The sequence below is a fragment of the Tupaia chinensis genome, unplaced genomic scaffold (assembly GCF_000334495.1).
Source record: "Tupaia chinensis unplaced genomic scaffold, TupChi_1.0 Scaffold000369_1, whole genome shotgun sequence".
In the NCBI taxonomy this organism is placed as follows: Eukaryota; Metazoa; Chordata; class Mammalia; order Scandentia; family Tupaiidae; genus Tupaia; species Tupaia belangeri.
This window is the reverse complement of record NW_006159866.1, coordinates 1,297,052-1,310,133: the sequence shown is the minus strand read 5'-3', so window position 1 is coordinate 1,310,133 and position 13,082 is coordinate 1,297,052. Positions and strand designations below refer to the sequence as shown.

The 13,082-nt window shown below is 41.2% G+C and overlaps 2 pseudogenes; both read right to left on the bottom strand.

The window, feature by feature from the left end:
* LOC102482965 (transcription initiation factor TFIID subunit 9-like) overlaps nt 1–95 on the bottom strand; it is a 51,772-nt pseudogene extending 51,677 nt beyond the window's left edge.
* A 316-nt stretch (nt 96–411) lies between these two features.
* Nucleotides 412–12,792, bottom strand: LOC102482527 (40S ribosomal protein S7 pseudogene; annotated as a pseudogene).
* Between the last annotated feature and the right edge of the window lie 290 nt (nt 12,793–13,082).

The following is a 13,082-nucleotide window of genomic DNA, read 5'->3' as shown; positions in this document are numbered from 1 at the left end:
CTGGGCCGCCGCGGCTCTGTCGGGGGGCGGCTCCTTGCGGCCGGCGGGCGGGGTCGGCGCCCCTCACCTGGGGCGGGCGGGAGAGCCCCTGACATCGTCGCCGCCGCCGCGCTCTAGTTGCCACCGGGCTCTCAGCCCTGCAGCCCGCGTCCGGGAAGCGTGAGGTTGGTGTTTTCTTAGCCACTTAACAGGCTTCTGTTCGTGACCGAGTCTCGCCCTCGCCCTTCCCCTTCCTCCACAGAGCACTTTGCTCCGCTCCTGTCGATGCTGTGGTTTTGCATTCTGGGATGGGCTGCGCCCTGGGCAAATCTCTACCTGCAAGGAATGTCCCGTTTCAAAGTTGCTGGGGCCATGACAGACACCCCTCCGACCCCCACCCAGCTGTGGGTGCTCTGTGTCCTGATAACTGAGTCAAAGTTTCTGAGCTGGGCTGGTACTTTGCACTGGTCGCCAACGGTGCAGGGCCGGGCAGTGCGTCAGCATGTGGAAAGCGGCCACCGGCCAGCGGGAGGGAGGTGGCCCGGCGCAAGGGGGCGGAACTGATAGGATTCGTTTCTCATCCCAGGACCGTGCGTCCAGGTGCATTTGTACTCTTCTTGACTCTCTGAGATAGGATTATCTTAGAAAATGTGTAAAAGTTTAGATGGTCATTTGCAGAATTAATAGCTTCAATTCTGTAATGCCAACCTCATTCATTACATTAATGGTAAAAACTTTTGCTTGCCTGATAGATTTCAGTATGGTTCGGAAACTGATTTCAAGGCCTGCATTTTGGGCATTAGAAGGTTTAGGGATTAGTTATGATGTCAAAAGATAGGGATATGAAGTTAGCTTGTGGTCACATTGGAAGTAGGTTTTGCCTGTAGAAAATACTGGTCCACAAGCTGCGAACTGCAGAGAAACTGGCCAGTTCCTCATTATCTCAGTAGTGCATCCCATATGAAACTGACGAGACTGCAAAGGAAATTGACCAGGTGAATTTAATGTATACATTATAATTAAATTGTATGAAGTGGTCACTTTCTTGGGGAGTTAGCTAAGTCTCTGAGTTAGACTAGTGTCTAAATCAGTTCAAGATGTGCTCTGATATTATATATTAAGTTGTCTGGGGAGAAGTGGAGAAATAGGGCAGGGCTTATAAGTGAACTTATATAGCCTACATTGTGCTCTAAAAGTTAGACACAGTGGTAGGTTCCAGTATAGTGAAACCAACAAGCCAAGCTAAAAAGGTGTGACTGTAAATGTATGGAGGTTTTCATAGGGTTTTCTATATATTACAGTTATGATGGTCTAAAAATTTTTGTTTCTTTAATAATTTTTCATGATTAATATTATTTTCTCTTTCCACTGGTGCTTGTGGTGTTTTTCTTTGAATGACAGAATTTTATTAGTCATGGAAATAGAAATTTTCAATTTTAAAACTCCCTAGTTTTAAATTTGTGACTTTAAAAACTTCTACTTAATTTTTTTTCTTTGATTTAGCCCAGACCTGAAATTGCTCAATTACTGTATATAGTTGAACTCTCAGATGATACAACAATTAAGCTGAAAGTCCTTTTATTCATTCTTTTGGAGTACTGAAGAGAAGGAATTCTATTGTGCTAAGTAAAAATATTATGTGTGGGGGAGAGCCTGGCTTCTGGAGCTTAACTTTGAAGAGAGTAGAGCAAAGTAGCAAAAATTTCTTATGTTGGGGGTGTACAATGGGACTACATTTTAGCCTACCATTGTCTTCAAGTGAGATGAGATGGTTTTTTTTTTTTTTTTTTTTTTTTTTTTTAAAGAAGTTTTTGCCTTAGGGTGTGGGCACTGGGGGGGTGGAGGGAGACAGAGACAGTGAGAGGGAAAGTGAGAAATGTCTTCCCCCAGGGGATGGCCATGCTGCAATCCTTTCTCCTCCATTCTCCTCCCGGGTCTTGGACACTTACACACACATGCCTGATGTGAGTTTCAAGCTACTGGGTTCAGGCTTCAACCATGGTTGACCTCATGGGTGTCTAGTGACATAACCACTATGCCATCTGATGGCCCTAGGATGGTTATGATTAGATAGAGGGTGTTTGGAGAGTGAAGTTGATGCTGTAGTCTATGAGATTCCCAGGTGTAGAGCTTTTTTTGCTTCTCTTTCACACGTTTTAATGAATTGCTACCTGAATGTAAATCTTACCTTATATAAACCAGTCAGCCATGGGATCTGAGGTTGACCAGCAACCCAAGTTTATTCCAGCTGCAATACTTCAGAGACAGGTCAAGAATTTCTTGTGGAGATAATTTTATGAGCATTTGGCACAACAAGTAGTAGAAGCAGAGAAAGTACAGACTTGAACCTGAGTTATGGTTAAAACAAATACCAATTTTTAAGGAGAGTTTTAATATTGAAATTATGGAGAGACATTTCTTACTTGATTACCAGCTTTTCATAGTTTGAATAACTTTGACTTTATAGTTAGTATTTGAATTGGGTATAAAGTATGTGGACATCAGTAGACCCTAGTAAAGAAAAGTTAATGGAATTAAGCAGAACTTGTATCTCAGCATTCTCCTTTTTATACTTCGTTTACTTTCCATATTGCTCTAATTCAACAGATAGGTTACCATAATTGTTTGAATGTATGAAGTTTATGTTCATGCTAACTCTTCTTTTGTCATTTTTGGGTGTTAACTTGGTGTAATTTTGGGGGATTTTCCTTGGAAACTTCTAGGCATACGTTCAGTTGATTTAGAGTTAGATCTGAGCTAAGATTATTAGAGTATTTGAAATTCTGAGCCTTCTTGTTTTCTAAATAGCTTTAAAAATAGAAAATACAATTCTTTAATAAACACTCTTGAAAAATCTGGTTACAGACTGTGTTGTTGTGATAGACATAGTATAGCCAAAAATATATTCAAGAAACTTCTCTCCTCACCCAGTTTAGTAAGCTGAAATAAGACTTTTTTTCTCAATAAAAGTCTGTTTTTCCCAGAATATCAAGTCTAACAACTGTTTGCTGTGCTATTTTTTCCCTTGCCTATTCTGAATTCAACAAGTACTACATGTCTCTAGTCCATGGCAGATTTTTTCTTTTTAAGCTCACCAGAGAGACAGAGACAGAAAGTGAGAAATCACCCCACCCCCCCCGGGGGGGGGATGGCCAAACTGTAGTCCCTTCTCCATTCTCCTCTTGGGATCTTGGGCGGGCACAAGCATGTGCCAAGTGTGACTTTTAAGCTGCCTGGTCTGGGACTCAAACCACAGTCAACCATGTGGTATCCAGCACCTTAACCCCTATACCACCTGCTCGTCCCAGCAAAATCGTAATTCTTAGTAATGGAGGTCCCATTGAGGGATGGAAGCTTGTGTTGGAGAATTTGATTGGGAAGCATTATGTATGAAAAATTTAGCTTTAAAACTGCATTTTTTTTTTTCCCTGTACCTGGGTTCTCAGGATGGGGACATTGGGAACAAATACCAGAACTACCTTAATTTTTCTTTCATACTGTAGATTTCCTCCTTTACCCCCAGCCCTTTGCTAAGTGAGCCTTTGCTGTTTGTAGGCATGTGCTGAGTCAAGGCTGAAAACCTTGGTCCTTGGCTGATAGTTTTGAAACAAATTCTTACTCCCTGTAATTTGCTCTCTGGTGATATCAATTGATAGCTATTATTATAATTTTGAGGAAAGAAATATGAATTGTGGTGAAGAGACTAAATATGTAACCAAGAATAAGATTTATTTAATTGTGTAGTACACACAGAAGAAACTAGGAAATTGTTTAGCTGAACATTTAAACTCTTGGCTGTGACCCACAGTAAGAAAAATATTTTATATTTCGATTCAACACATGTGTACTCACATGAAGTTGAAAGAAAAACTCGACGGAACAATGCTTATCTTTTCATGGCTATGCTGAGTTGTCTCATACTAACTTGTAAGAGTAAATGTGCATATATCTTCCCACCTAACTGTGTTCAGAGACATCCTGTTGGTAACTTGAAATTGGCCATGAGGAGAATTTTTTTTTTAAATTGCTAGAGGGCATGTGTGTTGGGGGGAGGAGGGAAAAAGGAGGGGTGTGGTCATGCTGGATCCCTTCTCCATTTCTCTGTCATGATTTTGAGCATGCATGCACATGTGCCTGATATGCCTTTCATATTACATTCATTATGCTTTTTAAGTTGTAGGAAATGCCTTGGCCCTGTGGGATTTTGCTCTCTTTACCACTAGGCTACAAGGCTGACCCCATACCAGGGAAATCAGCAGATCGTATAACTCAGGGCTTCCACCACCCTTTCTGGATAGCTAGTTAAACATTTGTATCATACCGCTGCCTATAATACACTTTACTATATTCTATTAATATTTTCATTCATATAAAAAGATGCTGAATTTTGATACTCAAATTAATTTTACACCCTGTTTATTAACTGTGTAATATCCTGTGGTTTAAGAAATACCTGGTTTAGTCTACCTTTCTAACTTTGCCTGTCAACATTCTGAAAGCCTGGTGTTCACCAGGGCTCAAGCCCTCTTACTTGGAGTTGTTTGTAGTGGGCTTCTTTCCTTTTCTGACTCAGGTCATTCATTTAATTCAGTTGGAATGCTTAGTGTGTGTAAGGCATTGTGTTAAGCAGTTCAGTAGAGATGAATAATGCTTAGACCTTGACCCTGCAGACTTCATGCACAATTATGTTGGTGTTGAATATGGAAACAAAGATAATATAAGGCTGAAAGTAATGGGTGGTAAAGAAATAAAGGTAAGTCACTTTAAGAGTTTAGAGAGGAGAGAGAGATTACATGCAGTTGTAAGGATAAGGGAGAAGGTACCATTTGAACAGTGCTTCGGAGAAGAGTAAGGTTTTGGACATGTGGAAACAGGACAACTAGTATGGAGAGAAAGAGCTTTCCAGGCCAGAAGGCATGGTGATCCAAAGCAGCAGTCCCCAACCTTTTTTGGCACTGGGAACCAGTTTTGTGGAAGACAGTTATTCCACAAAATTGAGTGGGCAGGGATGATTTCAGGATGATTCAAGTACATTACATATATTGTGCACTTAATTTCTATGATTATTACATTGTAATGTTAATGAAATAATTATACAGCTCACCATAGTGCAGAATCAGTGGGAGCCCTGAACTTGTTTTCCTACAACTAGATGGTCCTGTCTCGGGGCTCCAGAATCTAACGCCACTGCTGATCTTACAGAAGGCGAAACTTAGGTGGTAATGCAAGCAATGGGGAGCAGCTGTAAATACAGAGAAGCTTCCCTTTCTTGCCCACTGTTTACCTCCTGCTGTGCAGCCAGATTCCTCATAGGCCATGGATCTGTAGTTGGTCTGTGGCCTGATGGTTGGGGAACCCTCATTCATAGCATAGAAGCATGGATTGGGAAAAGTGAGTGGCAAAAGAGCTAGGTAAGAAAGTCAGCACCAGATGGTTGACAGCCCAAGATGCCAGTTTTCTTTTCTGCTTGTCAGCTTTTCTTTTTTCTTTTTATCTTTTTCTTTTTTATGTCTGGAGTCATCTATTACTTCTTTTATTTTTTTTGGAGAGTTTTTTTTTTTTTTTTGCTACAAGACGGGTGCCCTCGCCAGACAGCCCGGTAGAGACAGGAAACGCGAAATCACCCCCCAGGGGGGATGGCCATGCTGCAATCCCTTCTCCTCCTTTCTCCTCTTGGGATCTTGGGCATGCATGCACACATGCCCAGCGTGAGTTTAAGCCACCGGGTCCGGGACTCGAACCGCGGTAGACTACGTGGGAGTCCAGTGACATAGCCATTACAGTAACTGCTGGTCCCTCCGGGAGTCACCTATTACTTCTTAATATGAAACAGGCCTTATATGCTTTGCTCCTGATTATGACCAGAGAGCACTTAAATAACCTTAGAATAAAAGCAGAAAGGAAAACTTATTAGTATTAGAGAGACATTTGTGAATTTTCCAGTCTTAAAACTGTTGGAAAGGGAAAATATTTTCTTTGTAAGGAAATACTGCCTTTTTCTTTTCTTTTTTTTTTTTGCTTTGCCAAATGGCATCAAATTGACTGTAGAAGGCAAGAAGTAATTTTGAAAGTTTTTTCAATGTGCATTCTAAAATGTGATTTAGAAATGTCTGGATCTTGAGACCAGCAGATGGCGTAATGGTTACATCACTGGACTCTCACATAGTCAACCATGGTTCAAGTCCTGGACTGGGTGGCTTAAAACTCACGCTGGGCACGGGTGCATGCGTGCCCCAAATTGCACAATGAGAATGGAGTAGAAGGGATTGTGGTGTAACCATCTCCCCAGGAGGTGATTTCTAGCTTCTGTCTCTCTGTCTCTTCGGTGAGTACATGTGTCCGATAGCAAAAATCTCTCTTAAAAAAGAAAGGAAAAAAAAAAGAACTGTCTGGATCTTAATTTTCAAAAGAAAGTTTTGTTTAGGTAGAAAGGTAGTTCATGCAGATGTACTGGTAAGCTCACTAGCTTTCAGAATTTAGGGTAGCAAGGCAGGGTATTTCATACTAGATGCAGTTGTGAGGGATTGATAGGCTCCTCATTCCAAGAATGTTCTTGGATTTCAACATTTCTGTGACTGAGAGACTGTATGACGGAAGATGTCTTGAAGTCCTAAATGAAACTTGCATTGTTCCATAGGGGAATTGGGTGGATAGAAATGAAAATAAATGACAGTTAAATTGTGTCTGTTAATCAAACTGAAGCCCTAGTGGCAGTTCTTAAGCTTTTCGGTCTGCGGATAATTTCACACTTACTGCCTCTAATTAAAATGAAGCACAGTGGATTTGAAGAAGCCTTCCTTCTTTTGGCCCATCAGTTCATTAAGGTAAAAGCCGTCTTAGAGTGTTGTCCAGGTAACAACACATACAGGACTATTTAATAGCTCATTACTGAAGTGTGCGGAAAATTTTGGAAATCGTAGTAATAAAGTTGCTATAGTAAATAACTACTTGGTTGGTAAGAAGCTGAGTTATTTCTAGATGGTTAAGAGAGTTTTTGGGATGACCCTTGGTTCTAAAATAAATACGAACTGTGTCATTGTCATATTGTTTTCCTCATTTATTTAAACTTGTGATATTTAAACTGTCATTTTAGGTTTTGGAAGTTTCATATGAACTGCTGCATAAGATAGCCCACTGCATATAGCATGATAAGAGTTCAGTGCCCTAGATACCTCACACCACTGAATGAAGTAGCTAATCTTGTTAACACCAACTCCCCTCCCCCCCCACTTTTAGAGACACGATAGGTTTCACAAATTGAGGTTATTAGAATCCTTCCAAATTCTACCACCATTTTTATTTTGGCTCAGAGTGGGATGTTCGTGTTTTTAATTTAAATTCTGTATACATTTCTATCTTAAAATACAGCCCATCTGACAAACCACTGAAAACAAGTGGTCTGGCTTTTTGGAGACTATCATGTGAAGTAGTCACAAATATGAGATTAATGCAGACCCGAAGAGAGTTTTTGTAAATGCCAGATTTCCAGGAAAGGAGCCTGTTGTAAATGGCAAATATAGAATTTATTTATATGTCAGTGAAGAATTTCTGAGTGTCACCTCTTCTTCACATATATACCCATAGTCTGTCCTCACTATCAGCAGTACACAAAATTATAGAACTTTAAAATCGGACTTTTACAGAGGATGCAAATAACAAACACTATTTTTAGAAATAATACAAACCTGTGGTTTTAAGTTTTGAAGGTGTGAGAGACATGTAACACTAGTTTTTGATAAGCCATACATTGTTTATTCTGTGCTTCTAGGTGTTATTTTTGTTATTTGAGGCTCTCTGCTAAAAGCATGATATAAATGCAAATAGTTGAAAGATTGTTGTTAGGAGTTTCTTTGAATAGTTTACTTCTCTGTGGTAAAATTTATCTTGCTATAACACTTTGAATAGATTACATTTCTGCTTTAGTGAAAAGTCAACCATTGAAGGGAACCTATACATATACCAGCAGACATTGTGGTTCCTGAGGTTGTTTTAACATAATTTTGTTATTCAGCAGCTATTTGCTATCACACCTCATTCATTCATTATTGTATAGTTGTCAGCCCTCATGTGCAGTTTCACTTTCTATGGTTCGAAAATGGGTGAGTATAGTACTGTACAATAAGATATTTTGAGAGAGAGAGATCACATTCTTATAACTTTTATTATAGTATGTTATAATTATTTTATTTTATTATTAGTTATTGTTGTTAATCTCTCTCTTTTTAAAAAGTGCTTGTTATAGGGTATGTGCGCTCACTAGTGAGAGACAGGGGAGAGAGAGAGAAAGTGAGAAATCACTATATCACAATATACTTGAAGTAGTAAGTACCTACTTAGACCCTGTGGCAGCTCATCTCTGAAACATTGGAAAAGCCTGCGGGACCAGCAGATGGCGTAATGGTTACATCACTGGACTCCCACATAGTTGATTGCAGTTTGAGTTTCAGACCTGGTGACTTAAAACTCAGGCTGGGTGCGTGTGCGTACATGTTCAAAATCCAGAGAAGAGAATGGAGGAGAAGGGATTGGGGTGTGGCAACTTCCCCAGGGGGGTGATTTCTCTTTTTCTATCTTACCACATGTGCCCTAAAGCAAAAATCTCTCTTTAAAGGAAAAAAAATGGAAAAGTCCACAAATAGGCTTCATTTTAATAAGAAATTTCTTATAAATAAAACTCTTCAAGTTCTCACTGGGAGCTTGCTTATTTTAGTTATAGTTTTTTTGTTTGTTTGTTTTTGTTTTCTGCAGTGCATATGTGCTCCCTCGAGAGAGAAAGAGAGGGAAAGTGAGAAATCACTCCCAAAGGGGGATGGCCATGCAGTAGTCCCTTCTCCATTCTTCTTGGGATTTTGGGCATGCACACACATGTTCCTGGTATGCTTTTCAAGCTGCCGGGTTCAGGACCCATGGCCAACCATGCAGTTGGCCATGTGGGATCTACCCGCCTTAACTTTCATGCCATTTGCTAGCCCAACTTATTTTTTATTTTATATATTATACATGTAGATTTTAAGCTTGTAGCAGATTTGAAAGAGGAGTCATTTAGAAGCAGTGAAGTGCTTCCATATACATACATACTGATAACAGGACAGTGAGATTGCTGAAAACATATGGCAGTGAAGAAATAGGAAAAAAGCTTTACATATACATGTTTATGCACATGCATGTGTATGTGTAAATATATATATGTTTGTATACATACACAGATATGTATTTGAGAGGAAATATTCAAATAAGCCGTAGTATAAGGGATAGATCCTTGGGTGACCTAATTAGTTTGAAGGATATCAATTGAATTTATAGTACTATAGAATATAATGAAAGTTTATCTTACTTTCTGTTACTAAGAAAAGGTTAAATATAAGATTGGTATTAGTGGGACCAGCAGTTAGCATAATGGCTATGTCGCTGGACTCCCACGTAGTCGACCACGGTTCAAGTCCTGGACCCGGTGGCTTAAACTCACGCTGGGCCCAAGTGCGTGTGTGCCCAAGATGCCAAGAGGAGAATGGAGGAGAAGGGATTGTGGCGTGGCCATCCCCTCTGGGGGGGTGATTTCTTGCTTTCTATCTCTCCGTCTGTCTCCGTCTGGCAAGCGCACACGCCCTATAGCAAAAACCTCTCCAAAAAAAAAAAAACCCACCTGGGTGCATGTGCATGCATACCCATGATCCCGAGAGGAGAATGGAGAAGGGATTGTGGTGTGGCCATCCCCATTGGGGGATGATTTCTTGCTTTCTGTCTCTCTGTCTCTCTGGTGAGTGAACATGCCCTATTGCAAAAACCTCTCCAAAAAAAAAAGATTGTTATTAGTATGTGAATTAGGGTTATCTAGAGAAACAGAATCAATAGATATATAGATATATCATTTGATAGGTGTAGATATATGAGAGGGGATTTATTATGGGAATTGGTTCACGTGATTTTGGAGTCTGATAAGTCCCATGATAGGCCATCTGCAAGCTGGAGAACCAGGGAAACCAGTAGCATAACTTAGTTCAGTTCCAAAGGCCTGAGAATCAGGGAAGCTGATGGTGTAACTCTCAACCTGAGGCCAAAAGCCTGAAAAAACCTGGGAGGCTGTTGATGTAGGTCTCAGAGTTGAGTGCTGGAGATGTCCTGGCTCCAGAAGACAGAGGGTGATTGAATTTACCTAACGTTCACTTTCTGTTTACCCTGACCCTCAGTGAATTGGATGCTGCCTTCCCACGGTGGGTAAGAGCGGGTTTTTCTTCTTTTTTTTTGAGAGGTTTTTGCTATAGGGCGCATGTGCTTGCCAGAAAGACAGAGAGAGACAGAGAGATAGAAAGCGAGAAATCACCCCCAGGGGGTATGGCCACGCCGCAATCCCTTCTCCTCTATTCTCCTCTCTGGATCTTGGGCACGCATGCACACGCGCCCGGCGTGAGTTTAAGCCACTGGGTCCGGGACTTGAACTGCAGTCGACTACATGGGAGTCCAGCGACATAGCCATTATGCTAACTGCTGGTCTCATCTTCTTTTTTTAACAGATTTTTGCTATAGGGTGCATGTACTCGCTAGAGAGAAAGAGGAAGACAGAGAGAAAAATCACCTTCCAGGGGCATAGCCATGCTTCAATTCCTTCTCCTTCATTTTACTCTTGGAATTTTGGGCATACACATGCGTTAGGAGTGTTTCAAGCTGCCAGGTCCAGGACTGGAACTGGGGTTGACTATGTGGGAGCCCAGTAATGTAATCATTACACCATCTGCTGGTTCCTTTTTTAAAAAAAAAAAAAAGAGGTTTTTGCCTTAGGGCCATGTGCGCTTGCGGTAGGTGAGAGGGGACAGTGAAAGGGAAAGGGAGAAATCATCCTCCCCACCATGCGGGTGGCCACACAGCAATCCCTTCTCCTCCATTCTCCTCCTGGGATCTTGGGCATGCCTGGTGTGATTTTCAAGCCACCAGGTCTGGGACTTGAACCACAGTCAGCCAGGTGGGAGTCCAGTGACGTAACTGCTACACCATCTGCTGGCCCTAGAGAGGATTTTTCTTAATCAGTCCACTGATTGAAATGCCAATCTCTTCCAGAAATACCTTCATGAATATACCCAGAAATGATGCTTTATCAGCTATTTGCGTATGCCTTAGTTTTCTCTATTTGACACCTAACATTAACCATTACAATGAGGGCATTAAACACATTTTTTTGGAGAGGTTTTTGCTACAGAGTGCATGCGCTCACCAGAAAGACAGAGACAGAGAGACAGAAAGTGAGAAATTACCCCTGGGGGGGGGGGGGATGGCCACGTCGCAATCCCTTCTCCATTCTCCTCTGGGACTCGAACTGCTGTTGACTACACGGGAATCCAGCAACATAGCCATTACACCATCTGCTGGTCCTGAGGACAGTGAAGTCTTTATATTAGAGAGATTTTCTGTATGAAATAGCATGAAAATCAGAGGTTAAACTTAACAGTTTACTAGTATAATGGTTACCAAATTGTTTATTTGTAATTAATGATTTCCAAAGAGGTTTGAATAACTTTAGATTTAATTTTCTTGTATATATGACACACATGGACCTACAGATTTTATGAAATAATATACCTAGTTCAATACAGTATTTACTATATAGTTGTAGCTAGAAGCTATTTGCTTATATAAGGCATTAGAGTTATGATTCTTGACCATTTTGACCAAGAATTTTTTTTTTTTTTTGGAGAGGTTTTCGCTATAGGGCGCGTGCGCTCGCCAGACAGACAGAGAGAGAGACATAGAGACAGAAAGCGAGAAATCACCCCCCAGAGGGCATGGTCACGCTGCAATCCCTTCTCCTCCATTCTCCTCTCGGGATCTTGGGCACGCACGCACACGTGCCCGGCGTGAGTTTTAAGCCACCGGGTCTAGGACGCGAACCGCGGTCGGCTACGTGGGAGTCCAGCTAAATAGCCATTACGCTAACTGCTGGTTCCCCCAATAATTTTTTGAGTGTGATTGGATAATCTCTCTGTTATGGATGGCACATAGTTGTGATCTTAGCATAGGCATCTTTTTTTTTTTTTTTAAACAGATTACAGTTAGGGTACTTTATTTAGTAATTTTCTTTACAAATGAAATTCTGAGAATTCAGAATTTACATCCTTGTAGGGACCAGCCGGTGGCATGATGATTAAGGTGCTGGATATTCCCATATGACCGACCATGGTTGGAGTCCCAGACCTGGTGGCTTGCTTTCTCACTTTCTCTGGTCAAGTGAAAATGAATGAATGAATAAATAAAATTTAATAAAATAATTTAACAAAAGATTAACATCCTTGCTGGTGAGCTTCTTATAGACACCAGAAAAAGTTTCGACCTTGTGCTTCAATTGTTCTACTAGACTTTGTCCAGGTGGACCTTGATGAGCGGCTGCCATCCAGCTTTGTATGGATGCTCTTGCCCATGATTTCACTGGGGAAGACCAAGTCTTTCAGGATGGTGTTGTGCAGAGCGGTCAGAGTGCGGCTATTGGGATGCTTTTGCTTATTTTTTGTACTTTTTTTTGAGTTGGCTTAGGCAGAATTATCCTCTGAGCAATAAAGACCATGTGATTCCCACTGAACAACTCCCCTCATGTACTAGCCGCACTTGGATTTTCTGGAAGGACTTCAGTTGAGGGACAGGAACAAAGATGATGATATTTTTCTGACCACCACTAACTTCAATTTCCTTGGCCACTGTGATGTTCAGCTTCTTGAGCTATGCCTTTAGGTCTGAGTTCAGTTCCAGCAGAGCCTGGGAGATGCTCGACTGGAACTCGCCTGGCTTCTCACCATTAGACTTCACGATCTTGGCGCTAAAGCTGAACATGTCTGCTCCTTGATGAGCGCTGGCTGAGGAAGAGGCCCAGCTCTGGCGAGAGCTCATCAATTCCCCAGCATAAGTATCATTTTGAAAGCCTTTCCGGAGACTCTAGAAATTCCTCAAGTGCTTTCAGGACATCCTATTCTCCCATTCTCATTATGGTACTCATCATATTGTATTATATATAACTCGCCTGTTTCTGCATTAGACCATAGCATTTTGAGAGTAGAAACTGTTGGGACCAGCAGTTGGTGTAATAGCTATGTCGCTGAACTCCCATGTAGTTGGCTGCGGTT